The sequence below is a fragment of the Rhea americana genome, unplaced genomic scaffold (genome assembly GCF_003343005.1).
Source record: "Rhea americana isolate MKP2758 unplaced genomic scaffold, rheAme1 scaffold_39, whole genome shotgun sequence".
NCBI classification, from domain to species: Eukaryota; Metazoa; Chordata; class Aves; order Rheiformes; family Rheidae; genus Rhea; species Rhea americana.
In genome coordinates this window covers 1,352,339-1,364,617 of record NW_028186523.1, presented here as the reverse complement: position 1 = coordinate 1,364,617, position 12,279 = coordinate 1,352,339, and the positions used below count along the sequence as shown (strand labels likewise).

The window sequence follows — 12,279 nt, the reverse complement described above, 5'->3', positions numbered from 1 at the left end:
CCAGTAGCACAAGCAGATCCCAATATTATTACTAGAATAAATGTTGTAGAATTACTAGAATTAATAGTCATAGACTTAGCAATATTTACATTAATGTTAATTCATGTAATACTTTTAGAGAGTTGTTGGCATGACTCAATTAAAATTTGTAATGTACATCCTTTATTGACATCACTATTAAACCTCCTAGCTTTTGGATAACAACAAAAAAATTGTAGTGAAACTCATTTAATAAGATGTAAGACTTAATTTGCTCAGATAGTAAATATTCCATTAAAATTAAAGCTTTTACTAATAGCTTCCTTTGGTTATAAAACTTCATAATGAAAAGCTACAACTGTTTATTTTTTCTCAAAGTGTGATGTTGCTCACCAGAAGTCATGGACTTGCTGAGAAAATGAGTGCACCTCATAGATCAGAGTAAATGATAATGGTGGTATGTTCTCATTTGAAAATCTATTAGATGATCAGAAGGGCAACAAATGTGATGAATGCCCAAAGTAATTGTTCTGTTTTTTCATTTTACTTTGTATATTGAGTTTGTTTTTTAAGTCAGTTAGGTGATGACCTTCCCTAAAGTCAGTTAGGTGATGACCTTCCCTACTATTTTTGTCCAATTGCCTGGCAAGTGAAACTTGCAATCTGACTCTTATTTAAAAAAGAAGTAGTAAGAGTGACATGGAAAACCTTTATATTTTCAGTCAAAAACACATTTCATGTTTTAAAATCCTTTACCAAAAACAATTCCACACATTTGCAAATATTTAGACTGAAATTCCCACCAAAGTTTCTGTTTTTAATAATCTTGAGGGCTCAATTGATAAATCTGAGGGGAGGAAGTCAGTTGGAAGTGGTTGATTGGGAAAAGAAAGAATATATGTATGGCTGTAGGCTTGTGGTCAGGAAATTTTTTTGGCTTCCTATTCCTGCTCCAGTGAAGATCATATTATTTTATGTAATGTGGAAAAGCTTCACAGAAGAGACTAAAAACAGCCCACCCAAGAATAACTATAGTATGTTAATTACAGCAGTTTCCTGGGAAATGGATGATAYAGATTCAAATCTTTTCAGGCAGGCAAGGAAATAAACCTGGCCCTACCACAACCTGGGTGTTGTAAGCAAAAGGCTGAGTACAAGATTCTTCCTTACTTATTTTATAGACAGTGTTTAAGGCAAGCTGCTTTTTAACTTTTGTTATAGAAGTGAAAATATAATTTTACTGCTTTTTCAGGACTAAAGAAATTGTATTTCATCAGAAATTTTAAAAAATGCTCCTCCTTTTTTTTCCCGGTTAACTTATTTTTTTTTTATTCTTTCTTTTCTTTTTTTTTCTTTTGCCAGTGCAACCCCACTAGATCACCATTTGCCTAGTACTAGAAAAAGTGCCTATATGAGGAAAGAGATTTGCCTATGTTTTTCATTTTCTRCTGCCATAACTGAAAGTGTAATTTCGGGTGTTAACTACCCTGTTGGACAGAGATGAAACTATAATTGCATGTCCTTTTAATCCTCCATTGTAGAATGACAGATCACTACATCCATATACCTTTCAGCAGCTGGGCTCATTCGTTGTTTGGATCTTATTCTATGTCTCAAAAGGAAAATGTGTTCTAACTGCTACTTTCAAGAATATGGACAAAATTTAGATGCATAAACGTAAGCACAAATCTCAAGGACTAAGTGACAGGAAAGAAAACATAAAGAAATGTATGAAATGTGTTGGACAATATGATCTGACTATGTCCTRTCTGAAACAATATCAGAAACTGTGCCAGGGGCTGTCATTCTTAAGGTCTGGATATTTTTCTTAAATGTCATTCACAGAACTTCTAACTTGTTTAAGCCAGTCCTCCATCCTCAGCAATACACCGTTTACTGTACTTTTTACTTTACAAAAGAGATTTCATTCGTGTAGTGTGGGCAGTTAATATTTCTACCACTTACTCCGCTATTTGAGATCTATATTGAAAATGATTGTATGTGTTTGTAGTATCTCTACCCATTGATACTTTTTGATAGACCATTTTTCTATTAATTGTTTTATTGTGGGTTACTGTCACATTGGCTTTTGTGTTTTATTGCCTTTTATCTAAGTAAATGTAATATTCTGCAGGAGAATATACTAAAATAAGTGAGAATCAAGTGCAATCGAGACACAGGGACTTTTTGAAGTTTTTTACTTCCTCCTATTAAACAGAAAAATGACTGTTCTTGTTACCATTTTCTATCCCAAAGTACCTTATCACCTTGAGTAGTTTAGTACTCTGCACTCCTTCCCTGTTGTTTTACATAACGTATCTAAGCAGCTGTGCAAGATTGGTGAGTTCATTTCCTATTCTGTGAAGTTTTTATTTGCTTTGCCCATTTTTCTCTGTGGCATGCTTCTTGAGTATGAACTTCTGTATTTTGTGTATGTTAATTAGCAAAAAATCTTTTTTATATATCATCTCTTCTATTTGTAAGATTTACTTTTATCAGTGGAAGTTCAAAGTCTTTAAGACTTCTGGCCAGTTTTAATAAGCTGGAGACAGACCTGTAGACTGAACTGTGATCCAGATCTCTAGCTCATGCATAGCATTTTAACTCCATTGAAGTTTATTCCATAGAGAGACAAAAATAGATTAATAAATTATTGTAAAAGCTATGAGAAGGCAGAAATAATAGTCTTTTTATTAGAATAGGGAATGATAACATGGACTATGCCCTAGCTACTGCTGGAATCCAATTCATTGCGTGTGGTGCATTACTCTGTCCTTAATTATTGTGCAATTATATCTGAACATCTCAGWTGGAATAAGTTAAGTTCAAAATCCATGCTATTTTTTAATTGAAAGAGATACAAAAGGTATGTTCTTGGATTCATGTCCTTTTTTTTTAACGTATAATGAAAAAATTAACRTTGCTTGAATTTAGGATACCAACATGAAAGAAAAAGTGATTGTCACTCTCACTGGCACTRAGATGAGCAAGAAAGTGGAGACAATTATTTTGGCATAAATTGCATCAGAGTTCTCCTCAATGGGATAGCCCACTGAAGGAAAGAAACTTGGCAGCATTCACCTCACCTGGAGGTGAGGCATAGTAATCATTCATATGCAAGCACATCTTATGTGGATGGAAGTGCTCAGCTTTTTTCATATCTGCTGGGAAGAAGGGCAAGAAATAATTTGATGAGCACATGGCAAAGAAGTTTTGGTTGGATTTTAGGAGAAGATTTCTAATAGTAAAGGTCCTGAATAGGATCCGTAGCTTTTACAAAACCTGAATATTTTGAAGAATAAAGTAAATAAATATCTGTAGGGAATGATCTCAGTAACTCTTCTTCACTGCTATTTTTAACAGTCAATCAATAAGCTGCAGTCAGGGTAAAATCCCAAGTCRCTGCTCCTGAATAGGTTAGGGTGAAGTGTTTAAACTGAAAAAATCTYAATGGCTTACATCTTATTAACTCCAGTAGGCTGACATTCTGCCTTGGGAACTTAGGATCGCCTTAACTTTTCTCTTCGTGTACTGAACATGGACACAGAAAATGGGAGGCTATGATGTGGCTGATAGCTGCTCTTGAGTRTATGCAGGTGGTGGTTGCTGTTCAGCCCCAGGACACCATGGATGAGGCAGCATGGACATTTCTGTTCACTCCTGGCACAGATTAGGCATCTCTTACAGATAAGATTCATCTTCTTTCTCTTCTGTTGGTGGATTATTAAGTGAATACAAATCATTCCCATGTACGGCGACACATCTATCACAGAGGAGAATGTGACAGTGATGATAGTGTATTTCTTTGCTATTGGACACGGTACATATATTCATGTCCAGCTTAGTGGAGAATTTCTTCCCACACACCTCTGAATCTTATTAGTTGCTTTTGGTTGCTACTGGCTGTGATATGCACAATAGCAGCTCACGGATATAGCAAAGGATGTAGCTCTAGGCATTCYATAGTTCCTACACATTACAAATGACTGGTTTTGTAGAAGTAGTTAAATATATTCTCTTTCTTGTATGCACTAATAAAGCTCAATTTGCAGAAAATAAAATGGATAAGAGGATAGTGTTCATTGTCTTGAAGTTTGGACTCTTCTGCTTTCTCCCCTCTCTGACTTTATTATTCCAAAGGGATTTAAAGAATTGTTTTAAGAGTAATGTTCCAGAATCTTCTTTGATGTGGAAAAGTGAGGAATATTAATTAAAAACTATTTAATTAAATAGAGTTAAAATRGTATAAAAATAAAGAGAACCAGGACCACTATAAGTTTCTATACATTCCAGATGCAATCCGTTTTATCTTTTGGCCTTCATTCTTTCTTTGAATCAGCTCACATGAGGAGAAAGTTAAAAAAAATGTTTAGAACCAGTTGTCTCTTCTTTATTCTTGTATCCTTCCCTACAGGAGAGGTTCCACTGAATGTTTTTCATGAAATATAAAGCTCTAATGTGACTTTYCTTGTGCAAGTTACTCCTCCCTTCCTGCTGCTCTCTCACAATAAAGAGAAATAATATTCAGATTCAGTTGTATTTAATATTTTTTCCATAATGTTCTGTTCAAACACCAACCTTTAGAATTTTTAACTACATTGCCAATAAACCTGGAATCCAATTTACTGCTAAGTTATACAGTGCAATGTTGTACAGCAGCAACATTTCAGAGCTTCGAAATAACAACTCTGGCTTTGACTGGTATTAGGTATTGTTAATCATAAATTCAATGTGCTGGTGGTGTGCCTTTTAATGGTATTTACAGCAGCATTTCCTGATGTTGTGTTAGACCATCATTAGTACATGCATCAGCAGAAGCTGCATGCAGTAGTTTCTATTCAGAATGCAACGACTGTTTCCATTAAAAGTTAGAAAACTATTAACCAAAATTGTGAATTCATAACTGTGAAACTATGGAAAAGCGCATTGCCTTTTTACTTACTGCCTACATTTTTCTGCCAGAAAAGGGAATAATGACACAATGAGGAATTAGAGAACAGAAGAATATTAGTCATTTAGGAGKCTTATATTGAAATCAGTAAAGATTCCTCCAATTCAAAATTTTTGAGCTGTGAACTGGCCTCAAAGACTTCTAGCTGAAGTGACTTTGTGAAAGTTTTTATTTGTTTGCTTTCTTGATGTTCCAGATTTCACATAACTAGGCATTTGTTACTCAGACTGTTTCACCCTACTGTGAAATTACACCCTACATGTAAGTTATAATGAAATATATGCTTGTTGTWTTAAGGAGAGTTAACATGCAGCTAGCTTGGTTGTACAACTTGAACATAAGGTCATTCTGGGAAAAAAAAWTGTGGAACAAATGAGACACAGATAAATGCTGCCAAAACTACAAAATGTGTCATTCTGATGTTAATTAGTTTGTTTAGGAGATATGATCACATTGCTGAACAACTTAATCAGGAGCGCATTCCAGATGGTGCAAAAAATTGAAGTCCATATCTTTTCAGGTGACATTTACAGTGGTTTATAATATTATGTACAATCATGATTCTCTAAGGAGAATTAATGTCCTTTTATATCCCTTGACGCTAGGCTCTAAGACTGATATTTCCAATAGGCCACTATCATCTTCATTGGTTTAAATAAATAGGATGATGTATCTCAGTGGCTTTTTTATTTAATAAACTATCGAGCATGCATGGTTGGATGCCTTTAGAAATAATGAGTCTGTTATATGTATGGTTGGTTAACTGGCTAMAAAGATAAACTTAGTTATACAAGCATCACACTCACTTGTTTGATTTCATTAACTTAACCTCTCGGATACTTCTAGGATCTTGATTTTTTTTTAATTTTTCAGGTCCTAAAAAAATGCTAAAATGTATACAGTCTCAAATGGAGGAGGTAAGTAGGTAAAGTAGCTTGCAAAGTCTCTCCAAAAATATCTTTGGATATGAAAAAGAAACAAGGATGCAGTCCCTGTCTGATGTGATGCAGGAGCATGCTGCACTAGCTAGCGATGCTGGAGAATTTAAAGCCTTGAGAACCTGTTTTATATCTACCTGAAGACCAAAGTAAGCTTTGAAAAGTGTATTTAGATGTAGAATAAGAACATGCAGGATTAGGAGTCAGACCATATAAGGGTAGGAAGAGCCATCCAGTCATCTACTTAACCTCTTGTGTGTGACAGGTCATTACATTTTTTCATTTTATCTGTGTCCAGATTAATTTTAATCCATGTTTAGCTAAAACATATTTTTCAGAAACATGGCAAATCCATCACATTTCTTGCTGGTTCATTTGTATGACTAATCGGCTTTACAGAAAAAGGTATTTTATTTATTATTTCTATATGTTTTTTCCTGCTCTTAAATATACAACATCTGCTTCTTATGAAAGGATTTAAACACTACAGTGGAATCATATTTCAGTCAATATTTATTCATTAGATCAGAAGCTTAAAATTTGGTATCCCAAATCTCTATCGCATGTTGTAATTTTTGCATTATTAAGTGCCATTTTTTTTACTCTTTCTTTCCCAATTCACTCATAAAGAGACTGGTAAATAGCTGTTTCTTAATACCTACCATAGAAGAAGGTGAATATTTCTTTTCAGCGAAAGATGCAAGGATGCAGGATGACAGACTGAATTCATTAGTTTATTCATTGAGAGAGAAATTTCTCTGAGCCATGAATCAGTTTTAAGCAAGTATGGCAAATCTGTCTTCAGACAGGGGTGAATCTAGGTTCAATTGCTCAGGGTGTTGTTTCATGTACTTACTGACAATTTGATCTAGCTTCCATACATTGTTATGCTGAATTGTAGGAAAAGAGAAGACTGTTGCTGGGATTTTTTTTTTCTAAATGTGATATCTTTCTGGCAAAACTGCAATGAAAGACATTTTGATTATTTCTTTAATCATATTCTTGATCAGTCATTGGCTTGACCACATGTGCTGTCTGTCCAACAGCTTTGCTACTGAACATGACTGACTGATGCTTACAGATTTTGAACCCTAAGTAAGTCAGTATACTTAGTGTAATGCTCATGCTGGCTCTATTTATAGCTTGCTTAGTTCAATTTGATGTTTTTTACTAATGATATTTATAAGCTATTTTTCAGTTGTTTTTTATGCTTTGGAATTTTAGTACAGAGTTCTTCCTCTTTACAGGAGATCCTGTCATTTCACCTACCTTCTTGTGAATATTTGCATTCAACTGATCTCCAGTTTTAAGACAGTTTTGTTGTTTTGAAGTGAATTTTGCACTACTTTAACAGGTAGATAGTGCTTGCTTGGCAGAAAATATTTTTCTGTTTTTTATGATAATGTATATATAAGACAGTCTTATACCTTGATGAATGCATAGAGGAGCTATAGTTGATCATAGTAAAAATTGAAAAAGGTTTTCTTGGAAGTGATGATACTGGAATGTATGGGAGTTTTAAGTATACCAACTTCAGGGTATGCCTGTGTGTTGACATGGGCATATTTTTGAACTGGAAAAGAAATATAAGAAGCAGGACATCATCATCATCTCCAGATAATGTTCAATTGACTGGCCATGCATCCTTTGGGGTTCAGGAACTTTACTCAATTTAGGGGAAAGTCAAAGAATGGTAAAGTTTGTTTTATTTCTCTTGAATTCAGCAACCTAATCATGGTTAGTTTAATAGTATACCTTGGTAAGCCTCAAATGTATTTCCAAGATATCTACCTTTTCCTTTGTAGAATGCTTAATGCTTATGTTGATCTGTCTTAATTAGAAGAAAGCTTTTTGATCATGTAGGTCATAGGAAGTAGTCTCTTAATCTCTGTGGGTTTACTCTTGGTCCAAGATTACCTCCTGCATTTTATTACGATATAATAATTTATTTACTCTTTGTAAGGTGAGCAGGTTTTTAGAATCCACTTTCAAGGCACAAGGGAGATGGAGGCATTGTTCCTTGCCTAAATTATTATATTCTCTTTCTACTGCAGAATCACCTTTCTGGCTTTTCTTTTCATTTTCAGCTGTCCTTCAGGGAAATTCTTCTCACATATTGATGTGACTGAGTTTATTATTCATGAGAATAATGACTAAATAGCATACTCTTTTGAGCAGACTTCTTCAGCTTGGATTAATGGGGAAAGAGTGATAGAATCCTGTTGGGGATTTGGCTGACCTCCTGCCCTTTGCTTTGCAAGGAGGTTTATTGTTAGAGTGGCTTTAGTGCACCAGGAATAATGCTGGATCTGTTTGACTTACTCAGTCAAATCAGGAAAGCAGAAAGACTGGAGAAGTCACTGCGATGGAAACGGTGCTTGCCTTAGGCTATCTTCCAAGGGCAAATGCTATTTATGAGTAATTTGATTGTCTCTGTATTATAGCAGCATTGTGTCCTGTATATTTAGATTCCCTCTCCATAAATATCATTAGAGAGCATGTAGAAGCCCTATTAAGATGTTGTTTTGGAAGTGCTTTTCCTTTGAAGAGGAAAATATATATTATACCTGCATACTGAGAGCAGTCAGGCTTTTGCTATTCTGTTACTGCTATGAATCTTGTTTCTGCATGCTTGGAAGCAGCTGTTTTGGTTTTTGGTAGGTTTTTTCCTTGGCTTTGGAAGATCAAGGGATTCAGTTCTGATTTGTGAGCGTTTGCTGAAGAATTTCCCTGTTTATCTCAAACTTATTTGAAGGGTTGGACATTTTTTATGCTGACACTGCTCAAACTTTCTGAGCTGCCTGCTGAAACCTCCATCTAGCTCTGCTGTGAGGGACATAGGTATTACTTTCTAAGACCCGTATTACCTCCCCACAGCAGACATAACAATTGATTCATTCTACTTCTGTTTTCTATGAATTATGTATGATATCTTCACTTTTCACCTTTATTTTCACACCATTCTGAGGTTTCCCAGGCTTGATCAGAAGTGATCAAACTACTGGCCAGCTTTCTCGTGATACTTCCAGGGCACAGAGCTCCCTTATGAGCCGTCCTACCCTGACTGCATTATCATTTTTTTTCTTTACCTGTCACTGAGACATTCACAAGTGCTTCTTGGTTGATCCACCTCAAAGATGGATAAAAGACTCTCTTGGATATCTCTTGGATAAAAGACTACAGCCAATGAGGAAAAATAAATACATGTGTGTGTCCGGCTGTGAAGAAACTAATTTTCCCTAGATCTTCACTCCAAATATACTTGTACAATCTTTTACTTCAGAGCTGCCCCGGGCTGTTCTGGGGCAATTTTCATAAGCTTTGTGTCTACCCTGAGTTGCAGCTGTGTTTTGCTTCAGGATGTCTTCTACCCTTATGTCCTGTTTTTTTCTGATTGGATAGCTATTTTTATTGTTAAACGTTGTATGCTTGCAGCCATTGTATAAATCCTGCAAACACTAGCACAGCCATGATAACAGTTATTTTGGAAAAGCCTGTACTAATAACTACATTTTGATTTTTATTTGTTGTTTTTTGCTATTTTATGTTTAACATTTATATATTTTATGGATCAATGCATCTGATAATTAGTTAAAACATACTTTAGAATCATGAGCTTAAAACTATAAAAATTTAAAATCAAAGTAAATTTATTTTTTGCCTTTATGTTTCATCTAGTGTTACCATTTTCTTTGAAAACTTCTCATTCCACTCTGATGCAACATGAGAATATTTGTGAAAATGTTTACCTCTTAAAATGTTTGTGGGACACTAATTTATACAGTTTTAAGATATCCAATAAGCAAATGGTTTTAAAAGGTTGTTAGAAAGTTTTTAAATGCTTCTAGATATTAGAAATGCCATCAGTGTCATAGGACTTCTCCAATCCTAAATGGAGAATATCACTTTTTATTATCTATAAGTAGGCAACTGACTTCAGTGTTCTAGCATTATATAAACATTTTTTCCAACATTTTCTTCTCTAGGATGCAATTTCCCATTCTGTTGCATGACTTATTTTTCCTGCTTCTAGGCTATATTACTTTGTACTTGTCTATACTTTAATAAATTTTATTTCATTGAACGTAGCTTACCAAGTAGTCCAGATGGCCCTGTACAGCTGCCTGCCTTTTCATTATTTACCATTCTCTCTCTCTTTGTGTCTTTTGCAAGTATACCTACTATCATCAGCAGTGATTTTATATTTACTTCTAGATCACTGATGAAAATGTTGAATAATATAAGGGCTTACATAAATCCCAGCAGAGTCCCACTAGTAGTAGTCCCATTCAGCTATGATTTTCCATTGAAAACTATGTTAATTAGCCAGTTTTAAATCTGTTTAATTTTAAATTTATTAAAAGTGTTCTGCCATTCCCTTGTTTCAAATAATTGTGCTTTGTGAATGCCGTTTAGATGTCTAAGACGTCTAATAACTGCATATTCTTGCAATTGCTAATATTAACTAAACCTTTAACCTCTTGAAGTAAAGAAATCAAATTTGATTTAGTAAGCCTCATGAAATCTTATTGGCTGGCATCAATTCCTCAATATTGTTTTTTATGTAGTCATTCCCTGTTTCACTGGGATTGGTGTTAGGCTAACTGTCCTTGAACAACTGCATGTGCATGTTTGGAGCCTTGCCTCAGCTTTAACATTCTCCAGACTCTTGAAGCTCCCAAAATTTGTTTTAAAATTAACTTATCTACATTGCATATTCAACACTTTTAAGACACATTCTTAAGTGTGGTTACAAGTTGTCCAGGCCTGAAGAAGTAAAATCATTTATAAATTAGTAGATAATTTATTAATGGTTTTGAAATTACTTCTGCTACTTCTTCTCATTTTCTCTACTAAATAAAGTACATCATAAATATTTATTAAAGACATTTGCCTTTTCCACCTCATAAAAAAAATTACAGTCTTCATCCAGACTAGACCAGAAAGTCTGTATCTTCTCTATAATTTCTTTTGTTTCTAATAAGCTTAATGAACTCCCTCTTAGTGCCCTTAACCTTGCTAGCATGGATTTTACCTGACACATTTTTCTTCCCCAATTAATTTTCTGCAATATATGTTCTCTAATTTATATTGACTGAAATCTTTTCTCCATTTTTATTCTGGTTTCTTGAATCATAGAATCATATGAGGAACAGGCTGATGCAATCACAATGTGTGTCTGCATGTGAGTGAAAGTGTATGTGTGTTTTTGGGTTGATGAGAGCTTTTGAACCCTTTGTCAACCAAATTTTCACGGGTCAGATTTTTATGATTGAATCCTTGTACATGTGTGTTGTTACAAATGAGAAAAGTAGCCAGAAGAGGGAAGACAGGCGATTTTGTGGTGCCCCTGTAGAAAGAAAAGTTGCCGCAACTTCACGTTAGAAACTTAGTACTTGGTTGCTTTWATGCAAGTAGCAAGCATGGAGCTATATCTCCCAAATAGGACTTTGTTAGTTCTATTTCTCAGAGAGTGGTTGCCATTTTTGCAATATATAGCAATATATTACTTCGTTTCAAAATTCTGCCTTTAAGTTACACTAAACCAGAAAGACACCACAGTAGAGAAGAAGGGAAAGAAATGCTTCTATATTTCTTCCCAACTTGTGGCCTTTCCTCTGAAGCAGTCCAGCTCAGGAGCTAGAATCCTTAAATTATTAACACCTGAAATGCTATACACCAGTTACCTAAACCCTCACAGCCCTTTTCTCCCATGTACTTAACACCTTGGAATTTTACTGAGTCTTTACTTTCTCTGATGCCCTCAAAACAGTATGGAAAAAATCCTTTTTTCCCTTGTTGAAATGTCTTTCTTGTGTTCTTAGCATGCATAACCTCTACATCTACTTCAGAAAAGTGATGAGAATAACACACATCAAAGGGCTGATGTAACCAAAAATGCTGGAGTCTTGGATGCAAATTACAGTGACTGTTGTCCTACAAAATACATGGATTAGTAGGTCTGTATGAACAGAATCTATCAAAGCTGTTGTAATTGAAACAGGTCTGCTGTTGAAAGAATAAAACAAATTTGGAGATGATGTTTAATCAAATTATAAAATCAGTACATTAAAAATCCTTCCACCTTTGACAAATTACCTCCTAAGTATTTAGTGGATGATGTGTTTTTTAATCTTTTTGATATCATTAAATGTAATTTTTTTCAATCTACAGACTTAAAAGAAAATACCTTCCTTTAACGCTATGTTTTCCAGCTGCTTAGAAGTTTTCTGTATGTTTTTTCTGCAGCTCCAGTTCTGTGGTACACATGATTTACTTTAAATGCACAAGTAGTCTCATTAAACTCAATAAAATTACTCACTTACTATGTATTTAAATTGTTTACTGACTCAGTCATCTCCATTTCTCATGTATTAAGATTTTGGGAAGAATCTTTAATATAAAAGCTAG

General features: G+C 34.6%; 1 protein-coding gene across 1 annotated transcript in view; it reads left to right on the top strand.

The window, feature by feature from the left end:
* Positions 1-12,279, top strand: part of NKAIN3 (sodium/potassium transporting ATPase interacting 3) — a 185,824-nt gene that overhangs the window by 12,026 nt on the left and 161,519 nt on the right. The window lies entirely within an intron of this gene.